General features: G+C 34.3%; 1 non-coding gene across 1 annotated transcript; it reads left to right on the top strand.

Annotated features, from left to right (window-relative positions):
- The first annotated feature begins 1,749 nt into the window (after positions 1–1,749).
- On the top strand, positions 1,750–1,947 carry LOC149528902 (U2 spliceosomal RNA). Its single transcript, XR_016359402.1, has one exon. It is a non-coding gene; the product is annotated as a U2 spliceosomal RNA (small nuclear RNA).
- The last annotated feature ends 18,079 nt before the right edge of the window (positions 1,948–20,026 follow it).

The raw sequence follows: 20,026 nt of genomic DNA, 5'->3' as shown, positions 1-20,026 counted from the left end.
GACATGGATGGCATGAGTTGTTCCCTTGTTGTTATGGTGATTTCCTATTTCATGTTTTCTTTTCCCTATGATCAAGTAATTGCTAGTAGTTTTAAACAACACATTATAATCCTCTGTTGTAATTTTTGGTAGCTATTGTGGGGGCTTGTCCTAAGTTATGCATTGACAAAATTGACCATGATTGGTAGCTCAATCACTTGTGGACCTTTGTCTTTGACATAGGGAGATCTAAATTATCTGCATCTTTCATTACTAGGCCCTAGTAATGTTCTGTTATTGGTGTCAAGAGAATGATCGTACTTCAGGTCAATACCATTAATTACTTCTTTTCTTAATTAAAAAAACATGAAATTAAGCTAGAAAATGCAAAACTGACACTAAATGGACATGAACAAAATATCTAAATATGCTTGATTTTATGCTAAAATGCTATTATGTAGCTCTCAAATACTCCTAAAACACTCAAAAACACTTCAAGATGACCTCGAACAATTTTGGCCTAGTTGTGTTATATAAATTCTAGATAATTTATGATTGGACTGGAGGTTCTTTTATACTAATTCTTAGACATTTGAGGAATAGGATTAATTCACCATTAGTTATAGCGATTGAGCCTTATTTGATCCATGTCATGAGCTCTAATTAGATTAATGGATTCCTTTGTACTTTAGTGATGAGTTAAAAAATAAGACCATTTGATTAATTCACTTAACTAATAAGTCTAGCCATGGGAGTTTTAGTGGTTGGTTTAATTAATTTTGTTATAAGTATAATTAATCAAATATTTTATTATTATTATTGAGCATTAGCATTTGATATGAAATTAATTATGTAATCTGATGAATGAGATTTAAAGTAAATGTACAAGATCAAAGACTATTGAGTGTATTGAACTATTTTACGATTATTACAATTACATGAATATTTTGATTTTTTGAATTTTAAATTTTTTTCTCTGCTATATAAAGTTAATCATAATATTAATCAAAGTTATAAAATTTAATTACTTGTAACATTATCCAATTTTAACTTTTTGATATTATTAAAGAATCACACATCATTATTATTTCTAATATTTATGTACAAGAGTATTAAGATCACCCTTTGATGTGAATATATATATTGTTTCCCTTTCCTTGGGGCAAACTAAATAATTCCAATGGATTAAAACCAGTCACTTCTTTTAACAGATATTTATCCCACATGGAGCAGAGGGATACTTTTTGGAAAAAGAAGGGTAAACATTTATTAAGACAGAAAGAAATACAACAAGGAGAGCTCAATCAAGGAGCTCAATCCTGAGCAACAAGTTCATCAAATTCTTGCACCATGTCAAAGGGAAGTTGTCCCCTATCCATAATATTCCAGCCCGGAGCATGACTAGAAGCCCATTTGGCTAAACAATCAGCAGCTCTGTTCCATTCATGAGGAATATAAGTAAACCTGATGTACTAAAAAGAGGTACTGAAGAGAATAATCTGATTAACAATAGTGGCCAGCTGCCAACTAACATCTTCAAGCTCCTGTGAGGAAAGCAAGTTCACCACCACTTAGGAATCAGACTCACAGATAATCTTGCTCCAACCTCACAAGCAACATTGTTGCACAACATATAAAGTAGCCTGAGCCTCCATGAGATTGTTAGTGTAATCACCCTTATGTACTGAAAAAATGAATTTAAAGTCACCATAAGATACTTGAAAAAGGCAAAAGGAACTATAAATTAAGAAGGAAGCAACAAATAATATCGTACCTTTCTCGACCTTTTGACTAAGATCAAGTGTAGTATCTCTTCTTATCAGTTTAATATTTGATACGTGGCTCAATGAGCCACACGATATTAAATTTATTCAGAGATAACGATTTCTACAGGTAGCTTGATATCAGGTCCTTCAAACGTCGCTTATGTATTGCGCCCCACAACCCCAACTCAATCATAAATTGATTATTTTGTTAGAAAAAGAAATAGAAATAATTATTGCTGTTTTTTTGGTTGTCTGAAATGAATCCTGGAAAAGAATTACGCCATAGAATTCCGCCATACTTCAATTATTTCAATGTATGGGTTTTGAAGTAATTCTGAAAGCGAATTCCGACAACTCGGTACAGTTTTTGGCCAAAGTTCTTCTACTTGTAACTTGATTTTGGATGATTAGTAATGGTTGAACACTGCACAGCTTAAGAAGGCGAGGCCAGTTTTTGAGGGTACTAAGAGCATATGATCCATATATTTCCCCTTAAAATTGAATAATTCCTTGTGTTTTTATTTCCAACTAAATCATCCTATTGACAATTCTTGGAACCATTTCCCACAAGTCAAGAATAACTTATTGGTTGGCCTCTTATTTTGGTCTTGACGTTAGGTTATTAACATGACTAACAAGCCAGACAACAATCTTATTAATAGTCCTTAAAATGATTTCAGCTTTTATCTTGTTCCTGCATTGGTGGTTATAATTAGATATGTGTTGAGTATTGCTGCATTTATACTTATAATAATTATAATAAGTTCCTTAATGAGTATGCTGTTTCCTGAGTTCCAGCTTAAATCAGATCACTCAATTGTTCACTAGAAGACTCTATTTCTATTAACATCCTATAATGTTTTATTGAAAGTAACCGTGAATAGAGTATTTTAAGATTGAATCTAGAAATATTCTTTAAACACTTAATAATATTCTATTGAAATTAAAAATATATTTATTTAATAATTGAGATCATAAATAGAATATTTAATTTTTATTTACATTTAAAATAGAAGTGGTTGAATTTTGAAGACAACAATATAAATATCATACAATATTATATTTTTTTAGAACAATAACATTTTAACTATCATAATATGTCAATGGATAAAAGATATTAACTCTCAACAATCTTTAAAATATAAATAATATACAACATTATATCTTTAAGAACAATAACATTATAACTATCACAAATGTCAATGTCTAACATATATTGATTAGTTCAGTTTGTAAGGTCAAAATTAAATTCTTACTCATATTTGGCATGATCACAACTCTATTTTTCAAATATGTAAGAGTTATTTCTATTAATCTTACATCTTCAAGAGTAATAACATTATAATTACCATAACATGTCAATTCTTATAAGGAATGGATTACTCTTATTTATTTTGTTAAAATTCAAATTTTATCTATGGTGACAAGACATGGACTACCTTTGTCTACATGTCAAAATTCATTTTTATAAATGAGTTTGTTTGCTTGCTTTTTATTAAAAAACAACAAAAGTGTGTTGGTCCATGGTATAAACAGAGAATAAGCCCAAAAAGGAGAGCACTAGAGAGAGTTAAACAACACTTTAACAATGTCTAGTGCCAAACATTAACTAAAAATAATATCTTAGGTCTATCTCTCTCATTAAAAAAAAGATCACAACCATCAAAATCATAGTCCCCATTGTTAAAGATCATCATGCGACAAGCCTCCATACAAGTTGCATACTTTAACCAAAACCAATAACAAAGGATGTACGTGAAACCTTTAAAAGTAATAGCAAGCACCCAATCACTAGAAGAAAATAAACAAGACACACACATCCTCAAAAGGCCCAGAACCAAAATAGGCATTGGAGAGTTTGTCCCTCTTGTACCATCATAACCAAAGGTCCAAAACCAACAAGACCACTAGTTCAGGTCAACATTCCCAAAGATCTTCCACCCAACTGTAAACTCCCTTTCAACCTTAGTAGCAAAAGGATATCTATCCAAACTATCCTCCCCTTCAATATGGATATCCTCCATCTCCAAAATAACTAGCTTGAACTCTATCTCAATAAGAAATAACCCCACCATCAAGTAAACCATAGGGAAAACAAAAAATATAAGCCCACCATCTGGGTAAGCGCTCATTACTCATAACTAAAGGGCATTGGGAAGCCCTTTGAACAAGGAATAAACATCTATCAAGTAGGTCAATGCTCTTCCCCATCAAAAATTTGGGCTTCTTTTGATAACTTGAACTAAAGTCCACCAAGAAGCCCAACCACATTGAGATCTTACACATTGAGACTTATTGCAAGAGATCTCCTTAATTTTACTTAGGAACATTGGTCATTTTCCCAGAGATAAATGATGAAAACTATCATTTTTAATAGGAATAAATATAATCATCCCATTTAGAGATTACAAAAAAGAAACATCCAAAACATAAATTCACTTAAGTAGAGTCTTAGCAACATCACTTTTTGACCTTCACAACAAATAGATTGTTAGTTTTTGTTTCAAGTCAAAGTTTAACCTTTTTTCAGCTCACTCAAGATCTTATTTAGTATTGGAGCAATCCTAGATAGACTTTTCCACCTATTACTCACCAGTGGCATTGTACTCCTCTACGAGTATCTCAAAGTCACAACAAATAGTTCTTCTTGAGGGAATCCAAACTCTTTTGGTATTGGGGGAGACGTTCATAGTAGTCCTAGCAAAGTCTAGTTTCCTTTCTCTATGAACAAGGGTTTTCATACTAATTAATTATATGGAGGCTCTGGTTATCTTGTTTGTTATGGAGAAATATTGTGTGGCATGATTATTTGTGACATTGATTCTTAGGTAGCTATGAACTTCCTAAGTAGGAGCTAAAGGATGTTAGTTGTCACTTACCTTTAGTTATTAATTTGATTCTCCACTTATGCAAACTTGCTGACTCTGATATTACTACATGCATCCCTAGAGAGTGGAATGGCAGTGATGATTACTTGGCTCAATGGGTTTCAACTCACATACATGACTGAAATATTGTTGAGAGGGGGTGATTGTTCCATGATTTATACTCACAAACATGACTGAAATATTGTTGAGAAGGGGTGATTGCCCCCTGATTTATCTTTTTTTTTTTTAATGAATCTGTTCACCAGAATAAGTTTCTCTAAAACTCTTTGTTAAATCCTCCTTTTGTATCTAGTTGTATTTCAATCAATTTTGACCCATCTTTTAATCAAAAATAAATTATTTAAAACTATTATATCTATGCATATCTTAATCATCAAAAGATATATTCTTATTTAAATTTTCAAAACGTATTTATTTTTAAACCATTGTAACAACTCCACAGTCAACAAAATTGATTATTTTTCTACAACATTCCACCCTTCAACTCCAAGAAAGCAACACACAGACAAACACTACTACATTCAATAAATAAGCAATCACTTTACATTCCACCCTTAACTCCAAGAAAGCAATAGACAGGCAAACATTATTACGTTCAATAAATCAACAATCACTTTTCTTATATTTTTCCCTTATGATAGAAGACATGTTCCAATTGCAAGAAGCTAAAATTTTGGAACTTATATATTGGTTGTACTAAACTGATTTCACCGAGCAACCTCCTGCACTTCAAACCGAAAACAAATAACACATAAATGCTTACTTAAAAGTCAGAGATGAGCTTTGAACGTCTAAGCTCCTCGCTAACTAATCTTGCCAGCTTCTTGTGATATTTCCATTTGGGAAGGCTGTAATATTTTAAAATAAAAAATGTCCTATGAATATTGGGCTGCTAATTACTTTTGACTCCTAAGTTCCACTACCTTCTTGTGGGAATTTGAGTTCTTACTGGCTGAAAATGTAGTACTAGCAGCAGGTCTGTATTCTGGTATAAGTTTTCCATGCTTGTAACTCATCTCACAGGCATTGCATAGTTTACTCGGACCCAGTGGTTCAGATCCCAACTGTGGGGTTTTTTGGCTGCCACAATGCACGCATTTTCCAACCTAAATCTTATCAATTGATGGAGTAGGATTTGCAAAAAGCATCTTATCAACTGATACTTATATCTCAAGTGGCAGGATTTGCATAGTGACTTAAAATCAATTGGTCCAGCTCTCCAGAGTTGCCTGATCTAGATACGACAGTACATGCATTTTATGACCTCTTTTGCTTCAGTCTTACAATCTCTCTTAGACACTTTATTTGAGGATTGGGGCTTTGCTTGTTCATAACTCAAGAAATCTGGATAATTGGGAATAGAAGCTGTAATAATTTTCAACACGTTATAATTTCATCAAACACAAAATCCTTTTTAATTCACTTGTTTGACATTTTGTCAAACACTTTGTAAGCAAGAGATATATTGCATATCTAAATTTTGATTTTCTTTCTAAATGCCAAACTTTATTAAATATGTTTGTAAAGAACATACTAAACATTTAACAATGAAGACGCAATTGTTTTTTATTTAATGACATTGATTACAAATAGGAAAATATGCATCTACATCAATATGACATTAGGGAAACAAATTCTAATAAAATTTTGATATAAATTAGATTACAATAGATTTTACAAACCCTACCAATGCCCTAAATATCTACTCTCAAACAACGCAAAATGTAGTAGATTAAAACCTAAAATTGCTCCTAAAATATGAATTTCCTATTGCAAATCACTGTAGCAATGTCAATCTAGCAGCATCACTATAGCAGCCAATAATAAAAGTATTCTCCAATTTAAGTACAAATAGAATTCTAGAATGAAGCTTTCCTAAATGCCAAATTTAGTGGATATTTCACCACCTCAAATGGTTGCAACACTGAAGAATTGACACTCTCTAATGGCTACCTAAAATCAGAAACCCTTAGTTTCTTCTCTCAAGTTGACATCAAATGCAATTCACAATAATTATATGCCTTACAATGAAACTTCCACCTCTATTTATTCTTTTCCCACACCTTTTTAGAAGGAAATATAATATTATTTAATTACACTATCTAGAAGCTTCCCCCTTTCCAAGGCAATAATTAGTTGTACTTCTAGAAAGTGCACTCTCTAGAAGCTTTCCCTTTTCCAATACAATAATTAGTTGTGCTTCTAGAAAATTAAAATAATTAAATATAAAGTTAGCTTTTTATTTTAGTTTATTTAATGAATTTATAAAAAATTAATGTAATCAATTTCTTCTTATTTCTCTACTTAGTCTTCAGAGAATGTAAAGGCTAAGAACTCCACTGAGATGCTAAAAAGATGGAAAAATTATAGTCTACTCCTCTTGACATTTCTTGTCCCCAAGCAATATCAACTCTGGATGCTGCAAAATTTTTTCACTCTCCCAAGTGGCATCCTCTAGTGGCAGGTCCTTCCACTTCACCAAGTACTCCCTGATAGTATGTCTCTTCAAATTCCTCTTCCTAAACTCAATGATAGCCTGTAGCACTAAAACCAATTTCCCCTCATTATTCAAGGGTGGAAACACTATAGAAGGAACAATCTGGTATTTTGATGCCTTTTTGAGATGTGACACATGAAAAATATTATGGACTCTGCTCTCTACTGACAAATCCAACTAGTAAGTAACTTCTCCAACTCTCTTGATCACCCTAAAAGGCCCATAATAATGTGGCTTAAGTTTTTTGGCACCACTCTTCTTGAGAGTGGACTAGCACTAAAGTTGCAACATCAAATATACTATATCACCTACCTCAACAGTCTTCTTAGTCCTCTCCTGATCAGCATATTGCTTCTGTTGATTTTGTGCCTTTGTTATATTACCCTTAAGAGCCTTTACAATGTCTTAGCTCTCCTATAATAAGTCTCTAGCACTGGGCACTCTACTATCTGATAGAAACAAATCTATGAAATTGTGTGCCTCATATCCATATAATGCCATGAATAGTAACATCTGGATAGACATGTGATAAGTGAAATTATAAAAATATTCACATAGATATATCCACTTAACCCAAGCCTTCTATTACCCTGCTATGTAATTCCTGAGGTATCCCTCCACCCATTTTTTTACTATCACTATCTAACCATCTATTTGGGGGTGCTAGCTAGTACTTGGAGTGAGCTCTGTCCCACACAATCAAGAAAACTACTACTAGAAGTGACTCATAAACCTACTATGTTTGTCACGTACAATCCTCTGAGGTAAACCATGGAACTTAAATACCTCTCTAAAGAATAAATCTGCCACCTATATTGTAGTATATGTAGTGTTGATTAGGAGGAAGTGGGAAAAGTTTGTAAGTTGATCAACAAAAAAATATGTACAATCTCTCCCCTAAGCTCTCGATAGTCGTGTGATGAATTCCATGGATAAACACTAACTTTCTATCAGGAATCAAAAGTGGCTTAAGTAAGCTGGCTGGATAAGAGTGCTTGTATCTATTCTCCTAGCAAGTAGGATACTCTTGAACATATTGCAACACCTCATCTTTGGGCCCTTTCCAAGAAAAAAGCTCACAAATCTGCTGGTAGGTTTTGTAAAAACTCGGATGTTCTGCCATAGGTGAGTCATGATAAACTCTCAAAACCATCCTTCTCATCTCTAACCCTAACACCAATTAAATGCATGCTTTGCATATTATGATCTTATTCAAAAGGGTGAAATCACTATTCTAGATCGATCCATCTATGAATCTTGATGCCTGTGTATCCTTTGCATACTATGCAAGGATCAAATGTCTCTAATCCTCTAATATATCAATCATCAAGGTCAAGTGGGGTCTTTGTGGCAAGGCATCTACTACTACATTTTGTGTGCCCTTAAAATAGGTAATATCAAAATCATATGCCTATAATTTACTTACACATTTCTATTTCCTATCATTAAGATCTTGCTGCCCCAAGAAATGTTTCAAGCTATTGTGGTTGGTTTTATGCTAAATTTGCTACCCACTAAATACTGCCTAAATTTGGCCAAAGAAAACATTATGGCCAACATTTCCTTACCATAAATTTTGAAGCTCCTCTCAAGCCTCCTAAGTTTCCTACTCTCATAAAAAAATCGGGTGCTTGTGCTGCATAAGCACTGCTCTAACACCTTCACCAGATGCATCACAGGGCAATTCAAAAGATTTGCTAAAATTTGATAATGCTAGTACTGGATAAGAAGTCATCAACTCCTTGAATTTATCAAAACACTCATGTGTCTCAAGAGTCCATAAGAAAGCCCCCTTTCACATTAAGTCCATCAAGGGTGCTACATGCTTGAAATATCCACTAACAAACCTCCTGTAAAACTCACACAACTCCAAAAATCCTCTCAACTATGTTAGGTTCACTGGAGTAGGTCACTCAATAATAGAATGAATCTTTTTAGAATCCATCCGTACTCCCTAAGAATTGATAATATGACCCAGATATAATAACTTTGATAATCCCAAATCACATTTGGACTCCTTTATATACAAGGATTCCCTATTGAGAATGCTCAACACAATGTCCAAGTGTTGCACATGCTCATCCCATATCCTACTATAGACCATGATGTCATCAAAGCAGAGTGATAAAAATTTTCTCAATTGATGCTAAAAGACCCTATTCATTGTGGATTGAAAAGTAGCTGGAGCATTAGTTAGCCCAAATGGCATAACTAAAAACTCAAAATGACTACAATGACATCTAAATGTCATCTTCTCTATATTTTTCTCTTTGACTTGGATCTGATGATAGCCTAATTTCAAATCAATTTTGGAAAAGAAACATGCTCCATGTGTTGGAAGTATTCAAGACTATGCTAAGTTACTGAGAGGGGAGGGGTGAATTAGTAACTTCTAAAATTTCTACGACAATTTCAATTTTGAATCTAGTAAATCATTTAATATTTATTTATCACATATCATATAATTGCATGCATGAAAAACAAAAAATATAAAAGCATCCAAAACACTTGAACACAATGATTTGGCAACCCAAAAAACTTCCAAATAGAAAATAAAACTAGGGTGGGGATAAAACCAACAAAACTTCAATATTGCAACATAAAGTTAGCCTATTAAAGCTTACATTGATCACTTATGATGATTAGCCCTATTAGGAGCAATTAAGACTGCTTGGTTCACCTTGTTAGAGGTTTTACAAACACAAAATGAAGTATGCACTCTATTAAGAGATTTAAGAAAGACTATTAAGTCTATCTTGTGAAAGGATTTTGACTAGTTTACCTATTAGGATGAAACAATAGATCTTTGAGTTAGAACTAGATTACTGATAGAGATACCTTAAATGTACTGAACACCTTTCTGTGATGAATATGTCTCTATTGCTCCTCTTTTGATATGGCCTTCACAGTTTACTCTTTATCCGCTACTTAGCTTCAACTATTCATATTCACATTCTTACAAGCTCATTACATTACATATATATATACCAATCCAAATTACAAAATTACAAATTTGGCCATCATGCAAGTTAACACCAAAATTACAAAGTCAGTCCAAATGAAGACGCTCGAGTTCTGAAGACTGACCAAGTGGTGAAGTTCTAATGTATGGTGTCCACTATCATTACTTGGCATCGTCATCCACTCGGTAGATATAGAGGCTTGGTCCATACTAATCACTTCAAGCTAGTCTTCAACTTGGTCTACACTGGTGACTCAGTAGATACTGTGTAACTTGATATAAACTAGGCTACTCGTTTACCATGACTATACTCAACAAACACTAATCATCATACTGCTCAGTTAACACTAGCTTTGCATTCCATAAATTACAAACTCAATAAAAACTATAATGCTTGGTAACCACTAAATTGCTCAGGTTGAATTGCTAGACTGAATCTACTTGGTTTGAACTATTGGGCTTCATGCTAACTGAATATACTTGGTAACCACTGAACTACTCGGTAGCAACTGGATTACATAGAAAACACTTTAAACTATTCAATGAGCTCAGTAGCCATAAAAAATTTGTATAAGTGTGTGTCACTAATAACAAACTTGACTAATATGTCAACAATATTCCCCTTTGGCATTAGTGACAAAAACACTTATTAGCCAAAATCTTATATACATCACCATGTGATACAGGCTTGATAGAATATACTATTTTGAGATTTTTCAAATTTTATCTTTGTAAGGTATACTATACATCATCTATTATATACATTCTCCTCATAGCATGTTTCTCCCCCATACTGTGTGTCTTTATATATAGCATACCATATGTCTCAATAATAATCTCCCCTTTTTATAATAATGACAAAGATTTATTCAGAACTTATCTACATGGTGACACCAATATGAGATTTTTTAAAAAAAATGTACCTTAAGAATAAGTGCCAAGGTTTTATCCCAATTTTCTTGCAAAGTCTTGCATATATGTAAAGCAATATATACTTCTGCAGAGAGTTCTATCATGTGATCTGCAATAGAGAAGTTGTTGTCAAGGATTAAGATTTTTGAGTAAACAACATGTTTCTGCATTGTATCCATGATATGAAGGATCATATTATGAATATCAATCAGTGATGACCAGATCCTTACTTCTTCTCTTAACAATTCTTCCTGCATGTCTGACAAAAATCTAATCTTCATGTGATATGTAGAGCTTGAACAAGTTCCAACTACTGAGCACTGGCTTTTAGATCTTCATTGATTTTTGATAATTTCCTCTTTATTTCCTTTATGAATTCAAAAACATCGCATAACTTTACAAAAAGTGATGCCACATTGGTGCAAAATGATTCAAGATTGGTCAAAACTGGTGAAAGCTCAACTTGATTGATAGCAATTTGTTGAGCAATGTGCTCAATCACTTTATTGTCAAATTTCTTTTTAGCTTTCTTAATTAACTTATCCTATCCATTAGTGTCCTCATTGAACTTTTGGGCTACTTCTGTTAATTGCAACAAAATAGGTTGAGAAGAATCTACCTCAATACCTATTGCCTTAGAGAAAATGTTTTTAGCATTATCAATAATTGTATACTCTCTATCTCTTTCTTCTCTCATTTTTTGTTGATTTGCCTTCTTCTAGAGGAGTTCACCAACTATGTGCATTTGGTCTGCAGTAAGATTATCAATGTCCCATTTGGGAATTTCTATTTTCTCATCTAAGTCTATGTCCTCCTCTATCTCCTTTCCTCTACCCAAAAATATTGTACTCAGTTGGGCCTTAGGTTCAACTATCCCTGTACTTAATGCTTTTATATCTACAATTGAAACAATTGTAGATATACTAGGACTTTCAGTGAAAATTGATATGGTACTAACCAATGGAATACTGACAAGAATGTTTGTTGAATCCAAAATTGAAGAAGTCAAAACTAAAGTATCCAAAACTGAAGTACTTACTGCTAAAGAGTTCAAAATTGTAGAAGATGCTATATTCATAACTAATGACTAGGTAGTTGAAGAAGTGAGAGGTTGCATCTCGATAGGTGAAGTGAAAGTCACTTCTACTATAGACACATTGAGTTGAATGGGAGCAAAGAGAGATTGGACATTTGAAGTGTTTGTGGTTGTCACAATCAAACTTGTTGAAGCTATCTTCAAGCTTGATATGTTACTAGTTTTCTTAGAGAGGAAGTGAGGCAATGACTGTAGTTGCTATCTTCATTGGGTCAGTCTCATCATCATCTATTTTATCTTCCTTGGTAGCTTCCTCCTCTTTATCTTCTTCATCTTCCTCATTGTCAAAATGTGTAGGCATAGTATAAGTTTCTTCTTCATCATCATCACTGTCATCATCATTATCCTTAACATCTACTGGGAAGTCACTTGATTTATGTAGATGATAAACATTCTTCCACATGCTTGTGGAATTCTTAACCACATGCTCTATCTCCTTGATCAAAATTAAACATGTATTAAATCTATGAGTCATTTTATCTTTATTTTTCTTCAAAGACTCTTTTACCTCAACATCTATCATGCTTAGTAGAAACTAAATTACATGGCAAACATTGTAGACTATTCAATGACCTCAGTAGCCATACAAAATCTAAATAAGTGTGTGTCACTAATAACAAACTTGACTAATGTGTCAACACCATGTAGCTCATCTAATAACTCATCAATCCATGGGATGGGGTACCTATTTTTGATAGTCTTCTTGTTCACAACCCTGTAATCTATGCACATCCTAAGAGTTTCATCCTTCTTCTTTGCCAGAACCACAAAAGAAGTGAAAGGCAACTTACTTGGTCTAATGTGTCCAATAGCAAGTAATTCCTTGGTGATTTTATCGATCTCATCCTTCAATCTCTTTGGATGTCTATAGGGTGTGATCATGATGGGTTTAACATTTTTCTCTAACTCAATAATATGCTTAATACCTCTATGTAGAGGTTTACCTAGTGGTGTTTCACTGAAAACTTTGTAGTTCTTGATTCTTAGTTCCTGTATGTCTAGGTGATATTCTAATTTTCATTGCCCCTGTGATGGCATTAAAGTGCAATGGGTTGTCCACTCAACCTAGTCATGTCTCAACAAGGTCTCCATGCATCTACAAGACATCATCCTAAACCCACTATCATGAATGGCATTAAGTATATGGATCTTCCCCTTTGACTAAAACTTCATCTCCATATATCTCAAATTGAGAGTGAATTCCCCTATGACATGTAACCAAGTAACACCCAAGACCACATCTATATCAACTATGTTAACAACATAAAAATATGCTTTGAAATCAAAATTATTGATCTTTAGGGGAAAACATGTAATAATCCTATCATATTTGAGGATGTAGCCATTAGCTACCCTTACTCTAAGACCCTCAAATTGCTTTTTCTATATCCCACATCTCTCAATCAATCTGAGATCAATAAAAGTGTGAGTAGCACCTATATCAAGCAATGTAATAACTCACTGACCAGCCAATACCCCTCTCATCTTCAATCATCCCTCCAGTTGTACACTAGTGAGACAGGTCTCCTTAAGTCTACCCTTAGTCTTATCATCACTTATATCATTTGTTCCTTCCTTTTCTTATATTGATTCCTTATTTTCAGATTGCTGGTATGAATTTTTCAGAATCGGAACGCAAATAATAAGCCCACATAACCCTGTTCACTTTTCCCTTTGGCCTCAAAGGATAATTATGGTTTATGTCCTAAGGTCCTTTACAATAACAATAGATTTGTTTCTTCCTTAAATCATTCAATGTGTCTCTATCCAAAGAAGCCAATGATTTATCTTTATATTTAGTCTTTGTTTCATTTCTCTTAGGTTTCTTGAAGAATGGTTTTTCTTTGCCAGATGATGCACCCTTTGACTAAAATTTATTTACTACGATTGGTTTTTCCATACTTCTAGTCTTCTTAATCACTTCTTGCAAATTGAATGGATAAAGGACTTTTACTCAACCCTTCAATGGTTCAAATAATCCCTTCATGAACAAAACAACCAATCTCCTATTTGATATATCTACCACCATAACTAATAGCCTCTAAAAGTCACCATTGAAATACTCTAATCTGCCTATCTTTCTCAACCATGCCAACTCCTTGAACTAGACTTTTGGATCCTTCCTATCAAATCTCTCTACCAACCTTTCCACAAAGTCTTGATGTGAAGTCACTTGGTTATGTTGAAGATTAACCATCCCATGGTACCACCAATTATGTGCAACCCTTTCTACATGTGGTGTGGCATATTTTATTACCTCCACTTTTGTCATAGGTCTCAGTGCTAAGAAGGTATGAAGTTTATGAATCCAAGCTTGTGCTATCATTCTACTACTACCATCAAATGTTGTCCAGGAAAGCCTCCCTATAACAGTCTTTAATTTACTATATTCACAACGAGATCTCCTATTCTATCAGACTGCACTGTAGTGTTCTCTTCTTTGGTTCACAAACCTCTAAAAAATTATTCCCTCTCGTACCTATGATGCCAATAATTCTTATTCATCATTAGCATCCATAAGGATATCTGCAAATGTCCCTTCCTCAGCTTCCTCTGCTGACTCTTGCACTAGTTTCTCTCTAAAAAAGCTACGATGTGTGGGCCTATTTGTAGTTCTAGAAAGAGTTCTATGAGCTCTAGGTAATCCCACTACACTCCTATTATCCCCTTGTTCTTGATTCCATTTTTCTTGTGGGTTCATGCATTCAACCATGGTGGTGAGTGCCTACAAAACCTAGGCCATCCTCTCTCATCTTGTAATCATTGCTCTGAAATTTTTTTTTGTTTCTTAATCCTCATTCCTATTGTCTCTTGGTGGGCTACGCTCTTGCCTGTCACCCATAGTGTCTGACTGCCTATCAAAATATTGTTCCCTGTCAATCAAAACTTGTCTACGAGTGAAAAATCTGTGAGAGTCAACTTGAGGTGGCTGTATGTGAATTATAAACCCTGTGGATGGTAGGATTTAGCTCTGATACCAATACAATAACCACCAACAGGTTATAACTTCATCAAACTCAAAGTCCTCTCTAAATCACCTATTTGATATTTCATCAAACACTTTCCAAGCAAGACATATATTGCATATCTAAATTTTGATTGCTTTCTAAATGTGAAACTTGAATAAATATGCTTGGAAAAAAAACACCAAACAACTAACAATGAAGATGTAATTGTTTTTGAATGACACAAATTACAAATAGAAAAATATGCATCTACATCAGTAAGACATTAGAAAATTTTTTTTTGATAAAACTCTGATATAAATTAGATTACAATAGATTTTGCAAAACCCTACTAGTGCCCTAATATGTACTCTCAAACAATGCAAAATCTAGTAGATGAAAACCTAGAATTGCTCCCAAAATATGATTTTTTTGTTACAAATCATTATGGCACCATCATTGTAGAAGCATCACTATAGCAACCAATAGTAAAATATATTCTCCAATTTAAGCACAAATAAAACTTTAGAATTGTTAGTGTAGTTTTTTATTTTTCCTATTTTGCTAGGTTTTTCCTACACTTTTAATAATCTCGCTTAAGTTAATAAAGCATGTCTTATTAGGTGAATGGTTGTGAGGTGTCACCTTCCTACATGTGAGCATCCATTAGCTATCTTGGGAAGATACTTTGCTATCTTTAGTCTGATAGATGGTTGCTCCTCATTGGTTGGTGTTGCCACCTCCTCCCTCTTCCTAGCCTATATAAGCATGCTACCTGGCTTGTATTTGTATCTCTTATTTTTGCATCCTCTTAATGCTATTTTGCTTCCAGCATTTGCATTACTCTCTTGGAGACTAACTCTATGATGCTATTTTGATTTTGTATCATTTGCATTCATAGTTTAGATATTTATTCTTTGCACTAGTTTTCTGGGTTATAGATCTTATCAGATTCTAATATGGTATCAGAGCTTTTCTATGTGCAAGAGTAGATTTTAGTTTCCTTATTTGAGAGATTCCGGGGGCGCAAATAAACTTTATTGTAGTTTTTCGAAAAACGAAGTATGCTCTTCTCTTGCATGTTTGGATGATCCTGAGAATAAAAAAAGTTTTGACAAAAACAATTTTTCTATGGGGTTTCAATCTCAAATCTGACAACCAACTTGCATATTTGGAGTTTTCAATCAGTTTTACAGGTTCCAGCATGCCATTGATGGACTTAGGAAGCTGATCCAGCATTTGCATGTCATATTCTGGTTGCTGGGGTCATTTTTTGATTTTTAGAGCCATTTTTTACTGTTAAAGATGTTTGATTTACACTACAGCAACATCTTCTGTACATCAGCAAGAAAAATGCTTTCTGGATTTTGTTCGCAGCCCCGAAAAACCATCTAGGTATCTTTTAGATTTTGCATGCAAGCTGTATATTTTGCAGAATCAAGCATGCAAAGCTACAACCATACCCCTCTCCATTGGTAGTCGTAGATTTGAACGCAATTTTCAAATGTCTCATTCTTTCTCATACGGACTCCGATTTTGATGATTCTTGTTATGAACTTGGCTATTTTTTTGTGCTCTATCCATTAGTGGAGTTGTTTTTTTTATTTTCATGCATGAATTCTTCAGAAATTGCAGATTCTCAGCCGTAACTGTGCACAGTTCTCATTTTGGAAACTTCGGAGGATCATAACTTTCTCATACGACCTCGTATCGAGGCGATTCTTTTTTTGAAAGTGCATGATTTTTTGAGTAGATTGAAGTGGTGCTATTTTTTTCCTTGATTATTGTGCCCAAGTTTTGCTTTTAGCATATGCTCTTCATGAGGAGGCCCTGTTGGTTTTTTCGCCATAACTTGAGCATACAAACATATTTTTTCGATCTAAAAAATGCATCGGAAAGCTAGTTCTGAGATGGAGATGATGGTATAGGTGTTTTTTTATTTTTATTGTAGTCTGGTTGCTTGTTTTGGCAGTCAAAGCCAGATGTTCTATTTTACCTTTTGAGAGCCATATCTCGCTCATTCGGACTCTTTTTTGGGCTCGCCAGATATCGTTGGAAAGCTGGTTCTGTGAGTTATTCAGTTGTAGAGGTCTTTTATCTAGATTCTTCTCCAAGTTCTTTCTCCTTCAAGTTTTGCATTTTTGCACTCTGGCAAATTACTTGGATTCTACAGGTTCTGAAATCTATTCTTCTATTTTTTTGGCTCACTCTTCTTTCTGACTTCTGAGCATTGTATGCTTCTATTCTATTGCATTCCTTTTTCTATAAATGCACTAAGATAAAGTGCCTGCTTTTGCATATCTGGGATCTTGTACACCTTGTGTTTGTTTGTACTCGCACTCAGTTATAAAGTGCCATGGTGGGTCATGATGTTTTTCCATTTTGTGCTCATCCACCTTTGTCAAGTGAAATTTTCTTCCACAACATTAGCCCATGCAGTGTGTCGGTGACACTGCCCTTTATCCTGTACTTGTACTTCTATTACACTGTTGGTGTTCCTAATTCTTCTTCTTGCAGATATTTTTGGCATTGCATTTCAGTGTTCCTGTCACCCCTCTCCCTATTCAACATTATGGGGGGTTCACCTGTTGGTTCTCTTGCTTCCTTGGTTCGGTTGAGTGATCTACGTATTCAATTTTTGTTCCTATGTACTAGGCAGATGTAGTGGCTAGGCACCTATGCATTTCGGTGAGATGGTTCATCTACTATATAGACACTCATTCATTCCAACTTTTGGACGTCACCTCTTCGATTGATCAGCTCTTCAGACTTTGTCTTCTCTACCTGGTCATGCACTATTTCAGTGGGGGTTCCAGCAGTTTCTTCTGACAGTGTTTGCAGCTTCATGCTCTTTCTTGTTCCTTTCTTTGGGACATTTCCTAGATTGGAGGCTTAGTTTCCTTCATCTAGTTCTTTTTCTTGTATTGTGTACCTGATCAAGCCTTGTTGCCGGGACCCATTTTCCTGCTTTCATAACTTTGCTAGGTTAGCACCCACCTAAGCTTCGCTTATGGGGGGGTGTTAGTGTAATTTTTTATTTTTCCTATTTTGCTAGGTTTTTCTTACACTTTTAATAATCTCGCTTAGGTTAATAAAGCATGTCTTATTAGGTGAATGGTTGTGAGGTGTCACCTTCCTACATGTGAGCATCCATTAGCTATCTTGGGAAGATACTTTGCTATCTTTAGTCCAATAGATGGTTGCTCCTCATTGGTTGGTGTTGCCACCTCGTCCCTCTTCCTAGCCTATATAAGCATGCTACCTGTCTTGTATTTGTATCTCTTATTTTTGCACCCTCTTAATGCTATTTTGCTTCCAGCATTTGCATTACTCTCTTGGAGACTAACTTTATGATGCTATTTTAATTTTGTATCATTTGCATTCATAGTTTAGATATTTATTCTTTGCACTAGTTTTCTGAGTTATTAATCTTATCAGATTTTAACAAGAATGAAGCTCTCCTAAATGCCAAATGAAGCTCTTCTGAATGCCAAATTCAATGGATATTTCACCACCTCAAATGATTGCAACATTGAAGAATTGATGCTCTCCATTGGCTAATTGAAATCAAAAGCCCTTAGTTTCTTCTTCCAAGTTCGTATCAAATGCAACTCAGAATAATTGGATGCTTAACAATGAAGTTGTTGCCTCTATTTATTCTTTTCCTTCACCCATCTAGAAAGAAATAAAATATTATTTAATTAGTTGTACTACTCTGTAGAAGCTTCCTCTTTCGAATCCAATAATTAGTTGTGCTTATAGAAAATTAAATTAATTAAATATAAAGTCACATTTTAATTTAATTTATTTAATGACTTTATAAGAAATTAATTTAATTGGGAGAATGTAAAGACAAAGAACTCCACTGAGATGCTAAAAAATGGGGACATTATAGAAGCATTAACAAAGAGAAGTCTTTGAACAATCAACCACAACTAAATTAGGGTTAACAAGGGGAAGACTCCTGCTGCCCCTACTGCTAAATGAAACTCTTGCCCTAAAACATCTTTTCTTTCTTGAAGCAGTCACATCACAAGCAGGTATATTTGTTTCATGAGTTTCCAAGCTCATCACAAATTTGTGAGCTACACCAAATAAATCCTTGGTCTCTGCACCAAAAAAAGGACCAGTGGTTTTTGTACTTTTTCTAGTGAAGATTCTTGTATCAAGCTTGAACACTTTTGAAGCTCTGCCAATTCATTTACTGGTTGCTGATTCTCCAATCCATTTTGTGGTGGTTCAGCACATGAATATTGGAAAATTTAGGAAGAATCTTTATCAGCTGAAAATTTAGGACTTGCATTAGGGCTATACTCTTCCAAGTTTCTTGCAGACCTATATTTCATACCACAAGTGTTGCATGGTGTTACTGAATCCATTGTTCTCTGGTTGCCACAGTCGATACATTTCCTAGCATTCCTTGCATCTTGCCCTTATATCATAACCCCCTTAATAGAATTACAGTCTGTTTGCTTGACAAGAGAATAATCTGAACACTCATTTTGGCTGATAATAATCTGAACTATCATTTTGGCTGCTTTTAATATAAAAACAATGTAATTGAACTTGTAGATCTTGGAGTGTCAGCAAGGAGGGTAATATAAAAACAAAGTAATCTGAACTTCTAGATCCTGGAGTGTCAGCAAGGAGGGAGGAGTGAGGACAGTTTTCCATTACTTAAATACTAGAATTTTTTGTTTGGCCTCAGACTTTTGATGCAAGATCCTTTCCAAATCTTTCCTCACTAGAGGGCTTAGAAATTGGAAATGTAGAACTTGAAGAGGGCATAATTATTCCAGACCACATGCATTGCATCGTCTATGAGTAAGTTTCTTACCGCCATAGTGTGAGAAATATAGATTAAAATCAACTCACAACTTAACCCTAAACCTAAAAATTATACTCGACACTTTAAAAATTGCCAGATAGCTCGACACTTGCTTGGTGCCGAGTGACAGGCAAGAGGTGCCAAGTGAGCTCG

Source organism: Cupressus sempervirens, chromosome 11 (genome assembly GCF_028749045.1).
Source record: "Cupressus sempervirens isolate cs-2001-9-10 chromosome 11, ASM2874904v1, whole genome shotgun sequence".
In the NCBI taxonomy this organism is placed as follows: domain Eukaryota; kingdom Viridiplantae; phylum Streptophyta; class Pinopsida; order Cupressales; family Cupressaceae; genus Cupressus; species Cupressus sempervirens.
This window is presented reverse-complemented; position numbering and strand designations above follow the sequence as displayed.